The sequence below is a fragment of the Hippopotamus amphibius genome, chromosome 3, assembly GCF_030028045.1.
Source record: "Hippopotamus amphibius kiboko isolate mHipAmp2 chromosome 3, mHipAmp2.hap2, whole genome shotgun sequence".
Lineage (NCBI taxonomy): Eukaryota > Metazoa > Chordata > Mammalia > Artiodactyla > Hippopotamidae > Hippopotamus > Hippopotamus amphibius.
In genome coordinates, this window is record NC_080188.1 from 110,272,733 (window position 1) to 110,281,318 (window position 8,586).

The following is an 8,586-nucleotide window of genomic DNA, read 5'->3' on the forward strand; positions in this document are numbered from 1 at the left end:
TATGGCTGCATCCATGCTACAAGATGCAGAAAAGTGAATAGTTGAAATTGACACTATATGACCCACAAAAGCTATGATATTAACTATACTGCTTTTTCCAGAAAAAGTTTGGTGATACCTGTTCTGTTATTCAGTCATTGGAGTTGAGATATTTATATGTTAGGATATGGCAATTTCTTAAGTAATAAATATACTTCACATAAACCTAGACTATAAATGGAAAAATAGAGTACCAGATTTTTTTCAATTTCAGTAATAAAAGTAAGAATTAAATTGAATTGTGCTCATATTTGGAATAGTATTGCAAGTTGTATCATCTTAAGAAAACCAATGATTTTCATAGAAAATGAAGCTCATAATACAATGTTAAATTAAAGACAAGATAATAAACACTAAAACTATAATATGATTCATATTGTATAAGTTTTATATCCAAGTACACATTGATAAATATTTATTCACGTAGAGAGGGAAAACCAGAAAGTCAACAAAGCTTAAGAATCTTTGGATTGCTGTCCAAGAGCTGGTTTTGCTTTTGTACATTTCTGTATTTTACAAGTATTTAAAGACAAAATATATCATCTGGTTCAACATTTTAAAAGATCAGTGGGCTAGAGTTCATGATAAAATTATTCCCCAAACTTTAGAAAAAATCATATACAACCAAAATATCATATGTGTTTTACTTTATCTAATTGCCCCTTTTCTGGCCTCCAAGGCAATTGTTCAACAATAAATATTCTCCAGGGTTAAATTCTCTAGGGTTTTAGTGGCATATATATGTGACAGCTTGCTGTTAGGGTTCAGTTTTTGGTCTCTTTTTCTTTTTGTAATCTCTGAATTTATTTTATTTTTTTAATTAATTTATTTATTTATTTATTTATTGGCTGTGTTGGGTCTTTTTTTTTTCTCATCAAAGGGATGAAAATTTTTATTGATAAAGAAATAGAAATTACTTTTTAATGTAAATTCTGGAAATAAGTAGTACAATAACTTTTTTTTTTTTTTTTAGGCTGTATGGCACATGGCTAATGTACTTTTTTTTTAATTTATTATTTTTTTGGGGGTACACCAAGTTCAATCATCTGTTTTTATACACATATTCCTGTATTCCCTCCCTCCATCGACTCCCCTTCCACCCTCCCTCGAGTCCCCCCCACCCTCCCCGTCCCAGTCCTCTAAGGCATCTTCCATCCTCGAGTTGAACTCCCTTTCGTATATAACAACTTTTCTTTTTGTAATCTCTGAATTTATTTATTTTATTTATTTATTTATTTATTTATTTATTTATTTATTTATTGGCTGTGTTGGGTCTTCATTGCCACACATGGAATTTCTCAAATTGTGGTGAGTGGGGGTTACTCTTCATTTCAGTGTGCTTTCTTTTCACTGTGCTGGCTTTTCTTGTTGCAAAATACTGGCTTTAGGTGCATAGGCTTCAGTAGTTGTGGCACATGGGTTCAGTAGTTTTGGCCCATGGGCTCTATAGTGCAAGATCAGTAGCTGTGGCACATGGGATGAGTTACTCCGCAGCATGTGGGATCTTACTGGCCCAGGGATTGAATCCATGTCCCCTGCATTGGCAGGTAGGTTCTCAACCACTGCACCAAAAGGGAAATCCCTCTGAATTTCTTTTCCTTTCTTTTTTTTTTTTTTTTTTTTCTTTAACAATTTTTACTGGGATACAATTGACATACAATAAACTGAATATATTTAAAGTGTACAATTTGATTTTCTTTCTTATTAGTAATGTATATATGGCAATCCCAGTCTCCCAATTCATTTCCCCCCAACCCCCCCCTTTCTCCACTTGATGTCCATATGTTTGTTCTCTACATCTGTGTCTTTATTTCTGCCTTGCAAACCAATTGATTTGTACCACTTTTTCTATATTCGACATGTATGTATTAATATACTGTATTTGTTTTTCTCTTTCTGACTCACTTTACTCTGTTTGACAGTTTCTGCATCCATCCATGTCTCCACAGATGTCCCAATTTCCTTCCTTTTAACAGCTGAGTAATATTTCATTGTGTATATGTACCACATCTTCTTTATCCATTCTTCTGTTGATGGATGTTTAGGTTGCTTCCATGTCCTGGCTATTGTAAATAGTGTTGCAATTAACATTGGAGTGCCTGTGTCTTTTTGAATTATGGTGTTCTCTGGGTATATGCCCAATAGTGGAATTGCTGGGCCATATGGTAACTCTACTTTTAGTTTTTCAAAGAACCTCCATACTGTTTCCCATAGTGGCTGTATCAATTTACTTTCCCACCAACAGTACAAAAGGATTCACTTTTCTCCACAACTTCTCCAGCTTTTATTGTTTGCAGATTTTTTTTTTTGTTGTTGATGCCTATTTTAACTGGTGTGAGATGATACCTTAACTGTAGTTCTTATTTACATTACTTTAACAGTTAGTGATGTTGAGTATATTTTCATGTGCCTCTTGGCCATCCATATGTCTTCTTCAGAGAAATGCCTATTTAGGTCTTCTGCCCAATTTTGAGTGGGTTGTTTTTTCATTTGTTTGTTTGTTTGTTTTTGATATTGAGCTGCATGAACTGTTTATATATATTTTGGAGATTAATCCTTTGTCTGTTGATTTGTTTGCAAATATTTTCTCCCATTCCAAGGGTTGTCTTTTCATCTTGCTTACAGTTTCCTTTGCTGTGCAGAAGCATTTAAGTTTCATTAGGTCCCACTTATTTATTTTTGTTTTTATTTCCATTACTCTAGGAGGTGGATCAAAAAAGATCTTGCTGTGATTTATGTTAAGGAGTGTTCTTCCTATGTTTTCCTCTAGGAGTTTTATACTGTCTGGACTTACATTTAGGTCTTTAATCCATTTTTGAGTTTATTTTTGTATATGGTCTCAGGGAGTGTTCTAATTTCATTCTTATACATGGAGCTGTCCACTTTTCCCGGTACTACTTATTGAAGAGACTGCCTTTTCTCCTTGCCAACTGTCCTAGATTAGTTAACCATAGTTTATCTCTGGGCTTTCTATTCTGTTCCATTGATCTATATTTCTGTTTTTGTGCCAGTAACATATTGTCTTGATTGCTGTAGCTTTGTAGTATAGTCTGAGGTCAGGTAGTCTGATTCCTCCAGCTCCATTTTTTTCCCTCAAGTTTGCTTTGGCTATTTGGGGTGTTTTGTGTCTCCATACAAAGTTTAGGATTTTTTTGTTTTAGTTCTGTAAAAAATGCCATTGGTACTTTGATAGATATTGCATTGAATTGTAGATTGCTTTGGGTAGTATAGTCATTTTCACAATGCTGCTTCTTCCAATCCAAAACATGGTATATGTCTCCATGTGTTTGTGTCATCTTTTATTTCCTTCATTAGTGTCTTATAGTTTTCTGAGTACAAGTCTTTTAAGCCTTAGTTAGGTTTATTCCTAGGTATTTTATTCTTTTTTTTGCAATGGTGAGTGGGATTGTTTCCTTATTTTCTCTGCCTGATTTTTCATTGTTAGTGTACAGATTTGCAAGAGATTTTGGTGCATTAATTTTGTATCTTGAAACTTTACCAAATTCATTGATTAACTCAGGTAGTTTTCTGGTGGCATCTTTAGGATTTTCTATGTATAGTATCATTTCATCTGTGAACAGTGACCATTTTATTTCTTCTTTTCCAATTTGGATACCTATTATTTCTTTTTCTTCTCTGATTGCTGTGGCAAGGACTTCCAAAACTTTGTTGAATAGTAGTGGAGAGAGTGAACATCCTTGTCTTGCTCCTGATCTTAGAGGGGATGATTTCAGTTTTTCACCATTAAGAATGATGTTTGCTGTCAGTTTGTCATATATGGCCTTTATTATGTTGAGGTAGGTTCCCTCTATGCCCACATTCTGGAGAGCTTTTATCATAAATGGGTGCTGAATTTTGTCAAAAGCTTTTTCTGCATCTATTGAGATGATCATGTGGTTTTTATTCTTCAGTTTGTTAATATGGTGTATCACATTGATTGATTTGCATATATTGAAGAATTCTTGCATTCCTGGGATAAACCCCACTTGAACATGGTGTATGATCCTTTTAATGTGTTGTTGGATTCTGTTGGCTAGTATTTAGTTGAGGATTTTTGCATCTAAATACATCAGTGATATTGGTCTGTAGTTTTCTTTTTTTGTAGTATCTTTGTCTGGTTTTGGCATCAGTGTGATGGTGGCCTCATAGGATGAGTTTGGGAGTGTTCCTTCCCCTGCAATGTTTTGGAAGAGTTTGAGAAGGATGGGTGTTAGCTCTTCTCTAAATGTTTGATAAAATTCACTGGTGATTCCATCTGGTCCTGGACTTTTGTTTGTTGGGAGATTTTTAATCACAATTTCAATTTCATTACTTGTAATTGTCTGTTCATATTTTCTATTTCTTCCTGATCCAGGCTTGGAAGGCTAACCCTTTCTAAGAATCTGTTCATTTCATCCAGGTTGTCCACTTTATTGGCATATAGTTGCTTGTAGTAGTCTTTTATGGAGCTTTATATTTCTGTGGTGTCCATTGTAACTTCACCTGTTTTATTTCTAACTTTTTTTCATTTGAGTCCTCTCTCTCTTTTTCTTGATGATTCTTGCTAAAGGTTTATCAATTTTATTTATCTTCTCAAAGAACCAGCTTTTAGTTTTATTGATTTCTTGGTATTGTTTTCTTGGTTTCTATTTCATTTATTTCTGCTCTGGTCTTTATGATTTCTCTCCATCTACTAACACTGAGTTTTATTTGCTCTTTTTTCTCTAGTTTCTTTAGGTGTAAGGTTAGATTGCTTATTTGGGAGTTTCCTTGTTTCTTGAGGTAGGACTGTATTGCTATAAACTTCCCTCTTAGAACTGCTTTTGCTGCATCCCATATGTTTTGGATCGCTGTGTTTTCATTGTTATTTGTTTTGAGGTATTTTTTGATTTCCTCTTTGATTTCTTCAGTGATGTCTTGGTTATTTATTAGCATATTGTTTAGTCTCCTGGTGTTTGTGTTTTTTACAGTTTTTTTTTTCCTGAAATTGATTTCTCATCTCATAGTGTTCAGGTCAGAAAAGATGCTTGATATGATTTCAATTTTCTTAAATTTACCTGGGTTTGATTTGTGACCCAAGATGTGATCTATCCTGGAGAGTGTTCCATGTGAACTTGAGAAGAAATTGTAATCTGCTGTTTTTGGATGCAATGTGCTATAGATATTTATTAAATCTAGCTGGTTTATTGTGACCTTTAATGCTCACGTTTCTTTATTAATTTTCTGTGTGGATGATCTTTCCATTGGTGTAAGGGGGGTGTTAAAATCCCCCACTATTACTGTATTACTGTTGATATGCTCATTTATAGTTGTTAGCATTTGCCTTATGTATTGAGGTGCTCCTATATTGGGCACATATATATTTAAAATTGTTATCTCTTCTACTTGGACTGATCCCTTGATCATTATGTAGTGTCCTTTCTTGTCTCTTGTAACATTTCTTTTTATTTTAAAGTCTATTTTATCTGATATGAATATTGCTACTCCAGCTTTCTTTTGATTTCCATTTGCATGGAATAACTTTTTCCTTCCCTTCACTTTCTGTCTGTATGTGTCCCTAGGTCTGAAGTGGGTCTCTTGTAGACAGCATACATATGGGTCTTGTTTTGTATCCATTCAGCCAGTCTGTGTCTTTTGATTGAAGCATTTTGTCCATTTGCATTCAAGGTAATTATTGAGATGTATGTTCCTATTACTGTTTTCTTAATTGTTTTGTTGTTGTTTCTTTAGGTCCTTTTCTTCTCTTATGTTTCCCACTTAGAGAAGTACCTTTAGCATTTGCTGTAGGGCTGGTTGGTGGTGCTGAATTCTCTTAGCTGTTGCTTGTATGTAAAGCTGAGGATTTCTCCATCGAATGTGAATGAGATCCTTGCTGGGTAGAGTATTCTTGGTTGTAGGTCTTCCCTTTCAACACTTTAAATATATTGCACCATGCCCACCTGGCTTGCAGAGTTTCTGATGAGAAATCAGCTGTTAACCTGATGGGAGTTCCCTTGTATGTTATTTGTCATTTTCCCCTTGTTGCTTTTAATAATTTTTCTTTGTCTTTAATTTTTGTCAATTTGACTACTATATACCTTGGCTTGTTTCTCCTTGGGTTTATCCTTCCTGGGACTCTCTTTACTTCCTGGACTTCCTTGGGATTATCCTGCCTGGGACTCTGCATTTCCTTCACCATGTTAGGGAATTTTTAATCTATAATCTCTTCCAATATTTTCTTTCATCCTTTCTCTCTGTCTTCTCCGTCTGGGACCCATATAATTTGAATGCTGGTGTGTGTAATATTGTCCCAGGGCTCTTTTAGGCTGTCTTCATTTCTTTTCATTCTATTCTCTTTATTCTTTTCCACATCACTGATTTTCACCATTCTGTCTTCCAGGTCACTTATTTCCCCTTCTGCCTCAGTTAATCTGCTGTTTGTTCCTTCTAATTTATTTTTCATTTCAGTTATTGTATTGCTTATCTCTGTTTGTTTGTTCTTTAATTCTTCTAGGTCTTTGTTAAGCTTTTCTTGCATCTCTTCAATCTTTGCATCCAGTCTTTTTTCAATGTCCTGGATCATCTTCACCATCATTCTTCTGAATTCTTTTTCTGGAAGGGTGCCTATCTCCTCTTCATTTAGTTGTTTTTCTGGGGTTTTATCTTGTCCCTTCATCTGGTACAAAGTTCTCTACTTTTTCTTTTCCTCTATCTTTCCGTGGCTATGGTCTTCAGTTCCACTGAATGAAATATTGCTGATACTGCTTGATACTGCTGTCTGCCCTCTTGTGGAGGAAGCTATCTAAGAGTCTTGTGCATGCTTCCTGATGGGAGAGACTGATGATGGGTAGTGTTGGGTGGGCAGAACTCAATAAAACTGTAATTCACTTTGGTGGGTGAAGTTCATTAAAACTTTAATTGGCTTGTCTACCAATGCTTGGGGCTGTGTTCCCACCCTGTTTCTTGTTTGGCCTGAGGCTACTCAGCACTGGAGATTATAGGCTCTTTGTTGGGGCTAATGGTGGACTCTTGGAGGGCTCACACCAATGAGCACTTCCCAAACCCCTGCCACCAGTGTCCCTGTCCCCACTGTGAGTCACAGATGCCCCCACCTCTGCAGGCAACCCTCCAAAACTAGTAGGTAGGTCTGGTTCAGGCTGCTATGGGGTCACTGCTCCTTCCCCCGGGTTCTGGTGCACACACTATTTTTTTGTGTGCCCCCCAATAGTGAAACCTCTGTTTCTCCCATCCTGTGGAGGTCCTGCAATCAAATCCCACTGGCTTTCATAATCTAATTCTCTGGGGATTCCTCCTCCTATTGCTGGACCCCCAGGCTGGGAAGCATGACATGGGGCTGAGAACCCTCACTTTAGTGCCTGGACTTCTGTGGTATAACTGTTCTCCAGATTGTCAGTCACCCATGCAGTGGTTATGGGATTTGATTTCCTTATTATTGTGCCCTCCTACCATCTTATTGCAGCTTCTCATTTGTCTCTGGATGTGCGGTATGTTTTTTGGTGAATTCCAGTGTCTTTCTGTCAATGATTGTTCAGCAGTTAGCTGTAGTTCTGGTGCTCTTACAAGAGGGAGTGAGCACGTGTCCTTCTACTCTGGCATCTTGAACTGTCTCCCCCCTCTGAGTTTATTTTTAATAGATTAGAAGAAAAAGCCATTTTCCTGAAATATTCATTGCAATACACTCTAGATTCCTGTTACTATTTTTTCAGTCTTATTACTATATATAAAAAAAAGTTGAATTCTCAGCAGGAATTTCCCTGGAATCCAATAATCTTAGCTAAGAAACTTCATTAAATGAATAAGTCAAATTCTTCTGCACTCAGGTGCGTTAATTCAATCCTTATGTCTACTTTAAAAGGAAGATAATATGTTCCAATAGTCTTTGCAGGAGACAGACAAACACATGTGTAAATCTGTCATGTTACCTATTTAGTTTAGCTGACTAGAAGTATTCGATTCCTCATCTTTCACCACATTTATCATTATTCACCAAGCTACATAACTAGGAAGTATTGTCCATTTTTCTGGATCATGATATTCTCATTATTTTTATACACACAAACTTTAATAACAAACAAGAATTGTAAGTTGTCATGTATCCTTTGTGCTTGTATGCATTATTTCCTGGAATAATTCTCTAAGGAAAGAAAATGAGGATGAGGCTCATATTTTATTGTTTTATAGTTTCTAAAATGCCTGAGTACTCAGTACATAGTGGTTCTGTAGTGGGAAAATCATTCCAGTATAGATGCACTGGAAAGGAGGGAAGCAGTGTAGCAGCACCTGAGCTTACAGCCGAACATGGCTGGTGCTTCCTGGGGCTAAACAGGTGACTGTGAACGTTGGACCCAAGCCTGTTGATAAATACAGAGTGCAGGAGATGCAATGAAAAGTTACAGGTGTGGAAATCTGCAGCTAAGAATTAGAGAATATATATCAGAAATTGTATTTATCTTTAGGGATAATTTCCCTTTCAAACCTGGGCTACTCAGATTTTGTTACCACAGCCATAGGAAACAAATACTGATTTCAGAAAAAGTGTTTTCAGTTATAAAAAATGCATTCAATGAG